We start from the raw sequence: 18,209 nt of genomic DNA, 5'->3' as shown, positions 1-18,209 counted from the left end.
TAGAAATTTTACATGCAAATAATCAATCAGAAAGCATCTATAAAGAAATTAGAGAAAAAAAAATATTGCTCAATGAAATAATAAACAAAAGAAACCAGTTTCTGATTCACAGGCTCCGTCAAGAAACTTTTCACCATAGCAATAAATCCGGAAAATATTTAGCCAGTCAAATTAAAAGAAATAAAGAAAGAACAGCCATAACCTCCATCAGAAACTCGGCAGGGAAGCTAACCAACTCACCAGTTGAAATAAACAAGATATTTCAAGATTACTATACAAAATTATACTCATCTGATCTTGATCCAAACCAAGAAGACATAACCCAATTCCTCGATAACACCATTCTACCAAAACTCAACATGGAACAAATAAACACACTAGAATCACCAATCACTGAAAAAGAACTTCATTCCGCATTGAAAAGCATGCAAAATAATAAAGCACCAGGTCCGGATGGCTTCCCTGCTGAGTTCTATGAACATTTTTGGTCAACTTTATACCCACTATTTAGCAGAACAATAACAGACATAAAACATAACGCAAAATTCCCTTCCCACATGAATACAGCACTTATATCACTCATCCCTAAACCTAACAAAGACCACACCTTCACATCCAACTATCGTCCTATCTCACTTATGAATGTCGACATAAAAATTATTAGCAAAGCACTAGCCCATAGAATTGAACAAATTATACCGTATATAATCCATCCTGATCAGACCGGCTTCATAAAAGGTAGACATGCATCTAATAATACCCGCAGATTATACAACTTAATGCACTACTCATCAGTACAACAGAAAGATACTCTCATTACCACATTAGACGCCGAAAAAGCTTTCGATAGGGTCAACTGGAAATTTTTATTCACCACGTTACAAAAATTCGGCTTTGGAGAGTCGTTTATTAACTGGATCAAGATTTTATACACATCACCATCGGCCACAGTAACAACGAACGGACTAACATCACAAAGCTTCACACTGCACAGGGGAACGAGGCAGGGATGTCCACTCTCTCCATCCCTATTCACCATTTTTATTGAACCTTTAGCAGCAGCTATCCGTCAAAACCCAGCAATCAAAGGTATTGAAACACCACAACAAACACATAAAATCTCACTCTATGCAGATGATATCCTACTATATATACAAGAACCCCTAACATCTACTCAAGAAATAATTAAAACAATTCAGTCCTTCTCAAAAATATCCGATTATGCAATAAACTGGAATAAATCTTCCACCCTCCCTTTACATAAAACCAAATGGGATGTGGCTCCCCAGCAATCACCAATACCTATTTGTCAAGATCACATCACTTACTTAGGCATTAAGATTTCCTCCAGACTGTCAGAGTTGGTAACACTCAACTTCACACCATTGCTAAAAAAAATAGAAGACGACTTGCTCAGATGGCTCAATCTCCCAATCTCCATAATCGGCAGGATAGCAGCAATAAAAATGACGATTTTACCGAAAATTAATTACCTATTCTCAATGATTCCAACCCACCCCACACTCACCTGGTTTAAATCACTAGACTCCATTATAACTCGCTTCTACTGGAAAAATAAAACGCCAAGGATAAAACTCACTACACTTCAAAAAAGTAAGGTTCAAGGAGGACTAGAAGCACCAAATTTCCAATATTACTCAATGGCTAACCAACTGCAATACATATACAAATGGATTCGCCCCACCCAATCTGATATTGTATGGCTAGATATAGAACAATCATTATGCAAAGAATTAAATATAGCTGACATACCATTCCTCACCAAATCAATTAAACAACACACATGTTTTAAGGCAGTAACTATAGCCACCACTCTGACAGCCTGGTGGAAATTTCACCAAATCACTAATTCTACATTAGCTCCATCTAACCTCACCCCACTGTGGAACAACCGTGACTTTATAAGCAATAAAAAAACATTGAACTTTCACACATGGGCGGAAAAGGGTATCACCCACATTAAGCATATTTTCAAATCTAACACATTTAGACCATTTCCGGAACTGGCCCAGGAGTATGGCATCGGGAACAACGAATTTTTAAAATACCTACAACTCAAATCTTCTGTTCTGACAAAAATAAACATCAGAGACACAAATTTAGAACTTCCACCGGCAATATCAGACTTGGTCAACATTTCCTCTCCAAAGAAACTTCTCTCTAAAATATACAAAATGATCTCAAATCAACTTCAGACCATATACTTACCAACAATAAAATGGGAAAACGATCTATCAATAGCCCCTGATGCCAACTTCTGGACCCAAATCTGTAAAAACATCTATCACATGTCCAAAAATTCGAATCTTCAGTTAATACAATACAAAATACTTCACAGAACGCATTACACGGGCAATAGATTAGCTAAAATGGGATTCACATCAGAAATTTGCACACATTGCAATCAAAATTCTACAGATACATACATTCATGCAACCTGGCACTGCACTCCAATCAAACACTTTTGGGAAGAGGTCACACAGGCACTATCAACTATAGTTGGCTGCCACATCCCAATGTCGCCTTCCCTTTGCTTGCTGGGGGACCTCACAATAATAACTGATAAAACCATAAACTCTAAAATACTCCTCACAGCTCTAGCCATCGCCAAGAAAACTATCCTCATGAACTGGAAAACCAGAAATAAATTACACATTAACATCTGGAAAAATCTTATAACAGACTTCATGGCAATGGAACTCGCATCTCCCCTTCATAATAACACATCTGAAACTGATCCCTGCCGTCCAACACTTTCTGACCTCTTACAGCTATGAATCCTTTCTCTGTTTTCAACTCTGACTTCTCTCACCTTCTTACTCAACCCACGAATATTCATATTAGTTGTTTAAACTTGTTTCTGTCATCATTGTTATTGCTATCTTTACTGTTACTGTTATGATTACTATTTTCATTTTTTTTTTTTTTTTTTTTTTTTTTTTTTTTTTTCATTGTTGTAACTACTGTTGTTGCTGTTTTTTGCTCTTACCGTTATGATCACCACTGCCATCATCATTGTCGTTTATTATTATTATTAATATTATTATTATTATTATCATCATCAATATTGCCATTGTCAATGCTGTTTTAGAATTAGATATCATTGTCATCACTAGTGCAATAACTTCCCCCTTATCTCTTCATGGGTTTTTAATGCACCACAACATAGAATAAAAAAAAAAAAAATAAAAAAAAAAAAGAAGGATTAAGGATATATGGAAAAACCTCACAAACACCAAGGCAGGCTAGACAGGCGAGAAGTGGTTTCAACGGGACAGCATCTCTGTCCCAATTTGAGACACTCTCGCACTGTACTCCCTATTTTAATGCACCTTAGACATTGCACATAACACACATAACACAAAAAAAAAATAATTAAAAATTAAAAAAAAAATAGGAAAAGATATGGACTGATGAGATGAGGGGGAAGGTTATATTATATTATCTTATATTATATTATCTTATTATGTCGTATTTTATGCAGGATTGACAATGGCAATTATTACATAGGAGGAAGGATGGAAGTAAAAAATCTACCAACACAATATTGGCAATATGGTGGTAGTGGGAAGTGGGATGGTGATGGTAATAACAATGGTAATACATAATAAACGGTTACTTTGTTTACGCATACACACACATACACATAACCACACTCACACCCGCACACATACACACTTAAACACTTAAATCACTCTTGTCACTGCTGGAAGTATGGATTTACAAGATTGCTCACTACTGCACTATGTTGGTTTGTTTGTATGTATGCCTGATTGTTAAATAAAAAAAAAATAAAATAAAAAAAAAATAAAAAAAAAAAAAAAAAAGAATTATTACGCTACTATTCTATCGTGCTCGTCTGTTTGGCGCGCGGGCGCTCATTAACGGACGCTTGAATTTTAGCGGAGATTCACTTGCAGAAGCTCGACCTCTCCTGACAGTGAAATGGACATATTTGTTTGACTTTCTAACATTTACAGATGGAGAATATACCTGTGAAATGTAAGTTAAGCACTGAGGAAACCACCACTCCTCAAACGCATTAAACAGCGCAAGTATTTATCTGTCAGTCAGCAACAGTATCTGTCAGAGCATCTGCAGGGCAAGCTGCTTTAAACTTAACTATATCTTACCAGTTATTTTGAAGCGCTTAATATAAGCTTGTGTCATGTTTAGGACAATTGTACTATGTTTTTTTCACTGCAGGAGCTCACACTACGTACTCCGCTATATTTCAGATGTGCTCGTATCAAACTACTGTATCAATATAAACGGTATTGCCTCATTCCATATCGCTTAAAAAAAATTAATAAATTGTACAAACTCGATATACTGCCCAGCCCAACTAGGAAAGTCCTCTTTCTCGTATCAGCCTCGTAGTTCTTTGACATTTGAACACGTTATAAATAACCTGAAGTAACATTGACACTCTTTGCGCTACTGTGTAAGACGTTTGCTGTTTGTTTTGCTGATGGCCAGTGACTGGCCAATCAACTAGTCCGACATACTCTTTTACTGGCCCCGGGCCATTGGGCCATTGCTTATGTCGAGCCCTGTATATATATATATATATATATATATATATATATATATATATATATATATATATATTTTTTTTTTTTTTTATTATTATTATTATTATTAGGGGTGTGCACGAATATTCGAATTTTCGATCTGTAATTATTATTCGAAAAATAAAATACTACTCGAATACTACTACGTTGCTTTGCTGGCCGTAAATGCAGCATCCATGATAAATCCCAAGCGCTAACTCACAGTTATAATTAAATGCACTGGGTGGCGCTGTGGAGCGTGTTTAACAAGTCAGTTGTATTTGATCACAATGTCGTTGTCTGCCACGCGAAGTTTGGAATTACTTAGATGAAAATTATATTACTAAATTGATTACTTTATCAATTATTAATGAAAGGGAGTTATTATATCACCACCACCACAATGAGAAATCACATGAAATCCAAACACCAGTCGTTGATGAAAGACAGCTGTCCATCACTGCATTCACGACTGCAGCCAAGCTAAGCTGGACCCCGCGTGATCCGAGATAACTTATCTGAAAGTAAAATGATTTTGAGATATATACTTCCTTTAAGGTTCGTTGAGGGAGACGGGTATGAACAGAAAATGCAAAGTGCTGTTAGAAACTTCGCTTAGCACACAGTTATCTTTGTCTCTGCAACGTCTGTCAGCGCAGCGCGTTCTCACTCGAGCATGTGGATATTATTGTTTTTCAATATAAACTCGATAATCTTATGCTGCTGACTCGAGTGTATGTGTACGTTCTGTACGATAAGTGGCGCATTCTGCTTTATTCTGCGTTTTTTTTCCCGTTCGCGCTGCTTGAGCTTAATGCTTTTGTTCTTTATATTTTTTTGTTTACACATATTGTTTAACAATGTTTTCAACTAAAAGAAAACTTTAACATATATTGTAAGCTTGTTGTGAATATTGCCTAATCATAAGCTTGTTCAGAAATGGTGACAAAAAAAGTATTTTTTTTAAAACGTCTTTTTCATTAAACATCATTAAAAAAAGAATATTAGATTTTTATGAGCCCAAATATTCGAATGTGAACTTTATGAATATATATACACATATAAGCAATTGTGTGCACACATACAGTTAATGACAGAGCACCACATTTGACTTCATGGTGTATATAATATAATGTAATATATGTGCTGTATATATATATATATATATATATATATACATACACACACACACACACACACACATGCATATACATATATATATATTATTTATATATATATATATATATACACACACCATGAAGTCAAATGTGGTGCTGTCATTAACTGTATGTGTGCACACAAAGCTTGATCTGTATTAACTCACTGGATTACTACAAATAAATCATTATATTATTGAAAATTCCATCCATAGTGATGAATGCATTTGTGTTTGTTGTAATCTGTTCATACACTGCAAGAACAGCGCATATACATTGACTGATTGGCAGAGCCTCGTACTTGATTTCATGGCTATCTGGAAAACAGTGAAAATGCATTTTGTTATACATGTGGGATATCATGGTGGTTAGCCGCCTGATTACTCTTGCTGAAATGAAAGCACTTGCTTGATTTCATGGGTAAGGGCCAACAGCAGTGGCTGAATCCTCTCGCAAATGTGACAGTAGCACGGAGAGGAAGAGAGAGACAAAAAATAAAACAAATCATGGAATGAGTGAAACTGCTCTAAGCATGGCACATTTCATTATAATATGTGGCTGCTGTACAAAAACAGCAAGTCCATGAATACAATGTGTACTAAACATGATTTCAGTTGCTCAGAATGAAAATTATGCCTCGATTCCCTTTCTCTCTTAAAAGGACACCGGTGTCGTCTGCATGAGAGATCACTTCCTAGTTGCCTGACCTCAATAACACATATCTACACAATTAGCAGTGCTTGAAAAGAGCCAAGGCAGATGAGGCAGAGAGGAAGAGTGGCGTAAACGAGACTGAGTGGATGCCTTCTAATAATGGGCTGTGCGCTTCTCCTCCATTAAGCCTGCACTGGTCAATCGGAGGACGTGGGGGACGGCAGCACAGCGCCCACTGAAGTGCTCATCAGTCTTCGGTGATCTAATTAACATTATAAGATACGTCGCCCCACGGCTGTACCGAAGGTAAACGCAACAACCAGGCAGAATGAAACCCTCTAATCACGCCGCTGCTCAAATTTTGCTATCAGATCCCTGATAAAGTTATCCAACAAGATATGATGGGGCAATTACAGTCACAACACTTGGCTGAATTAACAAATAATAGAGAGGCAGACATTGATTAGATTAAAATTACCATCTGCTAACAATGAGACGGCACCGATCGACGGTGAATTGGACAAAAAGGCACGGCGCTCATGTCGGATATATAAATCCATCAATCTATCTATAATCATAGCACAAGTACACACGCCACACTCTGTGATGTGTAAAGGTTTGTATGGCAAACAAGGGAGGTGAGCAGCTCTTAACAATCAAGGGTGGTGAGCACAAGCAGCCACGCCGAACCCCAAGCGCTCGGGGAGGGAGAACAGAGGGGCTGGGTTGTGTGAAATTACACTTTTCAATCTACTCAATCTTTCTCTTCTATCATACACAATCATGCAGCACACCACACAAAAAAAGAGAAAGAGGTTGGCTTCTGCTGTTGAGGTTAGTTTGGGAGCATAAATGGTATGACAAGAGATTTTAAAGCTCTGCACCAGAGAAAAGCATTTAGTGTGATTTAAATAGGCTCTCCACTGGCAGAGGTGAAGAATTTTACAGAAAAAAAAATAATTTTAACTAAAAGCCGAAGAAAATGTTCCGAGGTGTCCTTGATCAAAATATGACTAATGAGACGCAAAGAGAGCAAAGGGTGGATATTCCACAAATCACAGAGTGAGAAAGGGCTGCTAGTCTATTCTACACCCCAACCTCAAAATCAACAATCAATTCAGGGAACAAAGGTGAATCACTGTCTGGAAAATCTGGGTAACCTATGACAACCTTGTCGGTCTTTAGTCTGGAAAGAGCAGAGACAAGAAACAGAATTTTAGTATTCCCGTCATTCTTTAAAACATGCAAAAACTTCCTATTGTTTTTTGTCATAGGTGCTTTGAGGTTGACCTTGAGTCTGTGAGTCGTATGCGCAGCGAGTGCGAATGGCACAGTCGTAGGGGGGCAGAGGTGCGAAAGAGGCAGGGAGTTCGGTGTGAGGCCTCTCTGATACTGCATTAGGGATGCAGTTCCACATCCCACAAAGCCAAAGGGAAATAAAAGGCAGGGAGGCTATTCAACAGCAACCAATTTAGAGGCCTCTAGGAGAGCAGGAGAAGGGGATGCATCTTAAAACCCCTGCCCTCTCGGAAATCCATCTTGGTGCGGCCATCTAATAAACAATTCCATTACCTAGCTTCCCCAGGTGAAATTAAATGTCATGGTTAAGTGTGACATGGAGAGAAGGGAAATCAGAACAACTCCGCAGAAATTTCATAGCAGTCATTATCTGTGAGGGTCCATGCTGGAGCCCAGAGGCACAGGTGAGGGGGTTTCTCTTTTTCTGATTGATAACAAGGTCTCCACCAGCATTTCAGGACTACAAGCAAGTTGAATCTTGAATATTTTGATCATGCCGATCTACTGTTAAAGGGCTTCCAAGCCGACAGTGGTAAAAATCACTGGAGGTCACCAAGTGCCTGCTGTGGGAGGCACTCCTGCTCAACAGCAGTATCCAACAGCATCAGGCTGTGGATCACTAACAAAAAGATGCTTAGAAATAGAATAGCATTAGTGAAGATAGCTTAGTTTACATACAATTCTCCCATCAACAAACATTGCTGGATTCACCTTCTTCACTGTGTGCACCAATTTAAATAAAGGTTACGCTTTGACAACTTTGTTGCAACGGCAATATTGTGGTCATGTAACCTAAGGGGCTGGAGGTTCATAAAACTTCATAAACATTTTTATTATTTTCTAAGTTAAAAAGAACATTTAAAATGTTTTGTATTTATTTGCATGTATTAAAGGGCTAGTTCACCCAATAATTACAGTTCTGGCATTATTTATTCACCCTAACGTTGTTCCAAACCTGTATACTTTTCTTCTGTGGAGAAAAAATTTTTATAAAAATTTTTGGAAAATGTCTCAAATTATATTTATATATTTTTTTGGACCTCACAGATTTTATTCTCAAAATGTAATGAGTTTATTCTAAACATTTTATTTAGAATTTTTTCTCAATTTAACAATTCACCCCCTCCCCCTCCTCAAAACACAAAGACTTAATTCTCAAAATGTAATGAGTTTATTGGCAACTCATTGCTAGGGCTGCAACTAACGATTATTTTGATAATCGATTAATCGGACGATTATTTTATCGATTAATCGGATAGAAATTAAATTAGATTTTTTTTTATTATTATAACTAAATAAAACCGTAAATCAGGGAATTTATGTGTAAAAGTGTACTTTAAAAAGTGCAAAAGCCACACATTGAGTTTTACTAATATCAATATTTGCATTGTTTTTAATGATAATTGCTGATGGCAAGTTGACAAACATGATTATTGTTAAAAAAATGATATCCAACATATTATGTTTTAACACAATTTTTGTTAAAACAAATTTACACAGACATGTTGTTCAGATGTAAATATCTGAACTAAAAACAAACTAAAAACATCTAAAATATATAATTCATTTAATTTTTATTTAAAATTAATTATATATAAGGAATATAAGGATAAAGAATATAATATATATAATATATATAATATATAAAAGAATATAATATAAGGATAAATTGATTAAATAAATATAGAAAGACTGAAAACAATTGTGTGAATGTAGAGCCGCAGTAGATCGCGTTTGAAAAACAATTAAAACTTAGTAGACAAATGCTATAAAAAGAGAACGGAATGGAGGTAACGTTACCCAGCAAGCTAACAGGCTTGAGTAAAGGACAGGAGAAATTATGCATTAGTGCACAAGCATTCGCTGAAAACCACTGAGTACAGTGACTAAAAAACAATATTTTACTGCTGCTGTTATTAACTGCCTTTGTATTTAATGCTTCACTTTGTAAACACCGTTTTAATTTAACCTATTTCTGCGGTAGCGCTATTTTAATCCATCACTTACGTTGCGAGCGAACTGATTGCACAACCTGATGCTCGAGACAAAATACAGACATCCCGGAAGTCCCGGGAGTCTCCCGCATATTGATTGCGGCTCCCTGATGCCCGCGAATTAGTTCAAACTCCCGAAATCTAGAGCGCGCAAGCAAGAGCGCGCGGGCTACACGGTTTGGAGCAGTCTCTTCTGCCTCGCATAGACAGAAGAGACTGCTCCAAACCGTGTAGCGCGCGCGCTCGGCAGAGCGCCTGAGGGAGAGAGACCTTGCGTGTGTGTGCGTACCAGTAAACACTCCCCGTGACGTAAGCAGACCAACTAATCGATAATGACATTCGTTGACAACGATTTTCATAATCGATTATAATCGATTTTATCGATTAGTTGTTGCAGCCCTACTCATTGCAAATGAAAACTTCTGGTCACTTTGCCACTGTGAAGAGCTGTCAGCATGAATGCTTCTTTAAAACTAGCGGGCATGTTACCATCATTGTTGAACTGCGTTGCACAGAAAGCCTACGCTTTGGAATCAGTGAGCTGAATGAGTAGTAACTCACTAGATGAATTATGACTGACAGCCTCTATCAAGAGCTGCAGATATGTGCGTGGAATCAAAATCATCCACTTACACAACCATATTTTCACAGCCTCAATATTTTCAAAGCAATATTAGCAAAATGCTTTCACGTAGCTGCTTGAGAAATTTTAAGACATCAAACTGCATACCGACATGTTTTAAAAACCACACTGATGTATCACCTATAGTGAACTGAAAGCTTAAAGAGCGTAGTCACCTTTACAAGCTGTGAGAGCAGGTTTTCATAGGTCTTCCATTTCAGACGACCCACTCGATTATGCTGAAAGCTTGTTGTTTGAGCCAGGTTCAGTCGTGTTACGTGACAGCTTGATACAGTAAGTCCAGGCTAAATTAGTGGAGCTCCAAAGGACTGCAGTGCAGAAGTTTCAGTGACTGATGATGGGCCTCTGGGGCTGACAGACTTCAGCCCTCTGGCAAAAACAGAAACCATCACCATTTCCACCCTCTGCCATCTCCTCCTCTTATTTCTTCTGTCTTTCACACAAAAGGATGCCTTTGAGCATTCTGTTTTTATTTACTGAAAAATGTATATGTAAGGGGCTCCCCGAAGACAGTGAGCGATCACAGCTTTTTCAGAATACTTCTGATGTGTGACTCTGATGTGTGGCTTCAGGCTGAGTGTTCAGTTTGTTTCTCTTTCCTTTTACGGCACCCCTGTCCTTTTGCAAAAGCATCAACACTTAACCTCAACAAGCTACACTTATCCTTTAAAATCAATTTCCCTTCTTCCTCAGATGGGACAAAATTGGTGTCACAGTGGAGAGGTGTGATTAAGTACTGAACTTCTGTGATATCTGCACTCCCTTGAAATAAACTCAAAAACGAGCATTACATTCCTAAAAAATACCAGTGCTAGCAAAACAGCAAAAATAACAGTATTTGAGTATGTTTCTGTCTGACAAGAAGCAACACAACACGAGAGTATAAAATCTGAATGCCCCCCACTAAGCAAAAACAATATGGGCTTTCACTAATTAAGTAGTGGTGGTGATAAGCCATCTTGCTATATATCTGTATTGTCTGATTTTTAATCAAAAGCTCGGTATGACACCTGCTCCACAAAGTAGAACAAACTGCACACTCATGTAAGTGAGTGATGTTTCTCTGTTAGTGGTCCTGCCCTTCTCTACAGCAGCACTCTGATCAGGCCGTCTGTGTTTGGTCCATGCCAGCTTTAACATTTGTCTGTCTTCATCCAACTGCGCCTGCAATTTGGCCTCGTGCTGGGCTCTCTAAAAATGGCTTTTAATAACCGTCTGAATGGCACAGATATAAACAGATGCTGTCTTCTCATGGCCACCCTGCCACTCAGTTCCAGTCTGAAAGGGCGCGTGAAGCTAATTATCAAAAAACTAAAAAAACAGCAATGCATTTCTTTGATTGAGATTTAATACAGGAGAACAAGACAACATCCTCTCATGCTCTGTGCTTCAACTTCACTTGTAGTGTTGTGTATACGTGTTAGGCAAAAATCTATTTAACAATATTCTAAACAAATGGCTCAATAACATTATATTAATAATATCTAAATTTATCATGTTTTAAGGAAAGTTTTTTTTTTAAATGCAGTAAAACAAAAGAATAAAAATAATTGTATAGAATGTAATAGAAAAAAATACTAAACTAACTACCACAGCCAAAAAGAAGAAAAAAAAGAAAGATATATATATATATAATATTAAGTATTAATATGCAAAAATAAATATACACTATTTAAAAACACTAAGTGTTCTAAAAAAGCAAAATCGTTTTTCTATTTTCAAAATTTTGACCATGGGAATGGCCATTATCTAATATGTGTTGGGAACTAATGAAAACATTGTATTTTGTCCATCCCTAAAAACAAAGCAGACAAGCACACTGAATGATTGAATAAATATACAATGTGTAAGACAGAGAAAATGTGATGGAGTGTGTTGAACAACAACTACATAAGCAGACAGATCCCAACTTCAAGTCACAATGCTATTGACCAATCTTGGTGTGAGCAGCCTTGTTTCAAGGTCTTCATGCCAGTTCATGTTATGATAAAAAAACAATCTTTCAGTGAAATAACTAGGCCTTGTCTACCTTGATCCAGAGCAATACTGTGTTTTCAATCTGACCTTGTACAAGAGGCCTTCAGCTGTATTGAAGAGCACACAATAATGGAACCCTCAAACATGGAAATAAATTTTGCAGTTCAAATACTTTGCATTAGCATGCTTTATCCGTTTTCTATCCAAATCTCTATGGTGAAACCCTTTGATCTGCAAAAACAGCTCTTCTTAACACAGTTCGAAAATGTATCCATCTATCAGACATCTCAAAGTTTTGTATTGAGTTTACAGAGTGGGAAAACTTATTCTGATTCATATTCTGATCACTTATTCTGATTAAGACCCAGATTCTGCAAACCACAACAATCATTTGAACCATAAACTGTTCAGATCACCACTGAATAGCAAATCATTAAACTGCCTTTAAGAAAGGCATTTGACACAAAGGCCAAAAGAAAAAAAAAATGCATTTCAATAAATATTTTTACAATACACAAGTTATTTATAACTATTTTTCGTTAATACAGTAATTCTGAATGGAAAACAATTTGCCTGTTTGACAATTTGTCAAAAACAAAAAAGTCTTCTTTCACATGATACCAGAATTATGTTTGACTTCATGAACTATCTATTTTAGATCGGGAATAAAATTTTTTTTTTTTTTTTTTTTTTTTTTGTTAATAATGTTAATAGGTTAATAAGGTATAATAGGTTAAATCATGTAATGATCTTATTTACAAGATGAGCTAAAATGAGTACTGACTTTTGAAGTTGGTGAAATGCCAATTAATCAATCATGACAGAAATAAATTGATATTGGCCATAGTTTAAATTGTGACTGTTGATTGTATAATTAAGAATGTAAACATGCTGTACACTGTTGAGAAGTAATTAGAGGTCGACCGATTAATCGGTTTTGCCGATTAATCGGCACCGATAGTTGATTGATGGAACTATCGTTATCGGCAAAAATCCACACCGATAGTTTTTCCGGGTTGCGTCCGTTGCTGGAGCGGCTGAGAAGTGTGCGGAGTCATTACACAGTACGAGAGCGCTGAGAAGAGACTGCTGGCATTATACAGAGGGAGAGCGGCCTCTAGAGGACAAATAACAAACTATCGTTTATACTATCGTATACGTTTATTAAATTTTAATGGCCATCTTTAACTTAAGCATGACTCTCTGGAATTATATGAAATGATAACACTTAACAATATGATTCCATTTTTAGCATTAACTTAGGTTAATAAAAGTTGTAGAAGTATTATTCATTGTTAGTTTGTTAATTTCAACATTTACTAATGCATTTGAAATGGAGTTTTAATTCTTATTTTATCTGTTATTACCTTAGTTAATGTACTAAGAACTAACATGAATGATAAAGGTACAATTGTATTGCTCATATTAATACATGCAGTAAAAACGTATTGTATATTGCATAATGCATATAGTTCATTTAAGCTAGCTAATACATCCTTGTTAACAAATGGGACTTGCAAAGTGTTACCTATGAAATGTACGTATGTTTCTAGGTTATAGCTAATGAAACCTGTAATATTTTAATGTTTAATGATTTTCTCTATAGAGTTGGTTCTGTAGAACTTCTCATTTTAATATATTCATATTTATATATTTATTTAATTTTAGCACATTTCAGTTTAGCACTGTTTTACTTGTGAGTGTTATGTTTGTTTTTAATCCAGTATACGTTTTAAAAAATATCGGTTGAATTATCGGTTATGGGCATGTACGGTCAAACAAAAATATAGGTATCGGTAAAATCCACTATCGGTTGACCTCTAGTAGTAATAGCTTTAACTTTTTCAAGTTTAGTTTGTCGGTAATGTTGCTGTTTAAGCATAAAAAATATCTGCAAGGTTACAAAGCTCAAAGTCCATTCCAAAGGGAGATATTTTATTTAACAAAATCCACTTTCCAAGAACTACAATGAACAGCTCGTTTGGACTACAATTTTTTCTGGGCTTTATAAAGTCCTAATGTTCCTCATTTAAAAAATCCCCGCCCACGGAATACGCAGAAAAGCGGACCAGGCCTGGATGAGCTGCTGTCAAAGAGATGCTGTTTTAACCACAACTCATTTGTTTGACCTTCCTAGGGCTGATGAACCTAAAATGGGTCAAATTTATTTTAAACACTGTTCCTGAATATTATAATCCCAAAGTTTATCTGCACGCTGCACATTTTATGAAGAACAGCTTCCAGAACCACGATGCAGGGTACACAAAAAAAAAGCTTCTCCAGAAATGGGAGCAGTTTCCACTTATTTGGGACAATCTGTTGTTTGTGGATGACAACTTGTAAAGTATGCCTTATTATTTGTAGTTGCATTTTATATTAATAATTCTAATTACAGTATAAGTTTTATGTTGTTGCTATGCTCACCTGCAAGCCAACATTAGCATTGATATAGTGTTAACTATAGCTTTTGTAAGCTCTCGCTTTTGTAAGGCTCTTCAACACCCCTTGTGAAAATTAACCACGTTTTTGCGACCGATTACTGTTTGTATAACATATTTACGACAAATATCATGAATAAATGGTGGAAAACATTGTACCTATAATGTAAAAGTAAAACATACCACTCTGAAACCATCCTTTAAATTTACACAAGAGCAGAACTCTCGGTTATGGAGGGGCGGGACATTTCCTGAACACATGCCAAGCACTGCCAATCACAACACACTGGGCCAGCTAACCAATCACAGTACATTTCGTATTTTGGAAGGAGGGGCTTTATCGAAACCGGAACTAAACAACGGTTTCGGGACAGACTTGAGAGAGAGGAACTATAATATTGTACTGTAATATAACTGTAAAATAAGCATATTCTAGTACACCCAAAAAACAACATCAAGTTTTCATAAAAGGTAATAATAGGACCCCTTTAAGCAATTTTACCAGTTTCCAACATTAACAATAATAAGAAATGTTTCTTTAACACTAAATTAGCATATTAGAATGATTTCTGAAGGATCATGTGACACTGAAGTAACTGGAGAAATGACTGCAAAATATTCCACAGGAATATACTATAAAATATATTAAAATAGAATAGAATTTGATCAAACATTTTTTTTTAAACTTGTCAACTATAAACGTTTGAACACTAAGATATGATAAAGATATTTTCAACAAGATATGATAAAGAATGATACATTACATACATAAAGTACCAATAGTACTACTGATGAACAAATGTTGACTTCATTGTGTCCAGGAAGGTGCCATACACACAAGCTCTAGTAAACCCAGTGCCGACAGAAAGGACACAGTGGTTGTGTCACGATGGGGCCAGTTTGACATTTAAATGACTTGTGTGCCCACAGCTGTAGACAGCTGACACAACACCAGAGTGGCCGCCGATTCGCTCTGGTCATAAACACTCATCCCGACACTGACAGGAAATGAGCGGGAAAACAGGCACCCGCAGGTACGAGGAGAAGAAGAGTCCAGATGCAGCTGCGTTCGGTCTGTAGACTGAATGACTAGTGGGAACGGATCTGCCGTGAAAGGCGAGATGGATCTATTGTCGAATTTAAGTAGGACTCTGAAAGTGTGAAATATCTGTCCACTCTAATCTTTCTCACGCTCCCACAAATGAGCAAGGACACCCGTGCGCACGCGCATCAATCAAGAGCTCCGCTGACCTCGGGAAAAGGTTGTGAATGTAAACAATGACAATGATGTGAGCGCTTAAATTGATGTGCTTAGGGGGGGGAAAGAGCCTCTGACATTTAAAGACAAGCAAATGAAGTTAGTCACAGGCCCCCTCCGTAATGGCTATAGTACACGGCTGGCCTGTGGGTAAGACGTGAGAAATGAGTGCACTTCAAATGGCAAATGAGGAGACGACGATGAATGACTCATCGGACCCGTGTCGTGTGTTAAAAGACAGAGCAAAAAACAGCACCACAACAATGAAAAGAAAGAGCGCAAGCAAAAAGCAAACTGACCTTTAGCTTCTGTGCAGCAAGGAGACAGCAGGGCATTCAGTAAAAGAGAGAGAGAGAAAGCATGAGAGAGAGAGAGAGAGAGAAAATGAGAGAGAGTGAAAGAAAGAGAGATTGTTGGTTAGAAGCAGGTAGCCATGCTTTATGCTGAAATAAAAACTCTGAGCTGGGAGGTAAGTGAGTTAGCCAGTTGTCCGTCTGCAGCATGTAATTCAGTTAAAAGGCTATTAAAAAGCTCTAAATTTACCCCCCGTAGACAGTTTGGGGCAGATACAAATATAAATGCTCAGACTTGAGTCCATATGATGTTTTTTCATGCCCTGTTTTTATAAGGTTATGAAACAGCACAGATGACTTGGCTTCAATATTTTTATGTACAAATGTTGCAAGAAATTCTCAGAAACAACTCGATCAAAGTGTTGTGTCCTGAGGACGTATTATACGCATTATGTTTTTGGGTGTGTATTTTACCCTGCGTGGGTGTGTTTTTGCTTGTTTCTGTCTCTCTCCCTCACTCCTTACAGTTAATTAACCTCAGCTGACGCTCGTAAGGAGTGTGCTACACAGAAAAACCACTGCTTTAGGGAAGTTTACTTCTTCCATGCAACAGACTTGTGTTTTGAAAAAGCTACTGAGTGTAGAAACTGTTGTCCTTTAGCTGTGTTCAAAATCATCCCCTATACCCTCATTCACAACTCCCTACATAACTCCACTAATATAAACTCAGCAAAAAAAGAAACATCCCTTTTTCAGGACTGTGTATTTCAACAATAATGTTGTAAAAAACCAAACAACTTTACAGATCTTCATTGTAAAGGGTTTAAACAATTTTTTCCATGCATGTTCAATTTACCATAATCAATTAATTAACATGCACCTGTGGAATGGTCGTTAAGACCTTAACAGCTTACAGAGAGTAGGCATTTAAGGTCACAGATCTAAAAATGCAGGACACTAAAGAGACTTGTCTACCGACTGTGAAAAACACCCAAAGAAAGATGCCCAGGGTCCCTGCTCATCTGCGTGAACGTGCATTAGGCATACTGCAGGGAGGCATGAGGACTGCTGATGTGGCCAGGGCATAAATTGCCATGTCCGCACTGTGAGACGCCTATGACAGCGCTACAGGGAGACAGGAAGGACAGCTGATCATCCTCGCAGTAGAAGACCGCGTGTAAAAACACCTGCACAGGATCGGTACATACGAATATCACACCTGCGTGACAGGTACAGGATGGCCACAACAACTGCCCGAGTCACACCAGGAACACACAATCCCTCCATCAGTGCTCAGACTGTCTGCAATAGGCTGAGAGAGGCTGGACTGAGGGCTTGTAGGCCTGTTGTAAGGCAGGTCCTTACCAGACATAACCAGCAACAGCCCCGCCTATGGGCACAAACCCACCTTTGCTGGACCAGACAGAAGTGGCAAAAAGTGCTCTTCACTGATGAGTCACAGTTTTGTCTCACCAGGGGTGATGGACGGATTCGTGTTTATCGTCGAAGGAATGAGCGTTACACCGAGGCCTGTACCCTGGAGCGGGATCGATTTGGAGGTGGGGGGTCCGTCATGGTCTGGGGCGGTATATCACATCACCATCGGACTGAGCTTGTTGTCATTGCAGGCAATCTCAATGCCTTGCGGTACAGGGAAGACATCCTCCTCCCTCATGTGGTACCCTTTATGCATGCTCATCCGGACATGATCCTCCAGCAGGACAATGCCACCAGCCATACTGCTCGTTTTGTGCCTGAGTTTCTGCATGACCGCAATGTCAGTGTTCTGCCATGGCCAGCGAAGAGCCCGGATCTCAATCCCATTGAGCACGTCTGGGACCTGTTGGATTGCAGGGTGAGGGCTAGGGCCATTCCCCCCAGAAATGTCCAGGAACTTGCAAGTGCCTTTGTGGAAGAGTGGG

At 37.8% G+C, this 18,209-nt stretch overlaps 1 protein-coding gene and 1 pseudogene across 3 annotated transcripts in view; one reads left to right on the top strand and one right to left on the bottom strand.

The window, feature by feature from the left end:
- The window catches only part of diaph3 (diaphanous-related formin 3), a 388,621-nt gene that overhangs the window by 154,997 nt on the left and 215,415 nt on the right, over positions 1–18,209 (bottom strand). The gene's annotated exons all lie outside the window — the stretch shown is intronic.
- LOC143711785 (uncharacterized) lies at positions 17,289–18,014 on the top strand (annotated as a pseudogene).

The sequence above is a fragment of the Siphateles boraxobius genome, unplaced genomic scaffold (genome assembly GCF_051911475.1).
Source record: "Siphateles boraxobius isolate OS27281-9 unplaced genomic scaffold, OSU_SipBor_1 5, whole genome shotgun sequence".
In the NCBI taxonomy this organism is placed as follows: domain Eukaryota; kingdom Metazoa; phylum Chordata; class Actinopteri; order Cypriniformes; family Leuciscidae; genus Siphateles; species Siphateles boraxobius.
This window is presented reverse-complemented; position numbering and strand designations above follow the sequence as displayed.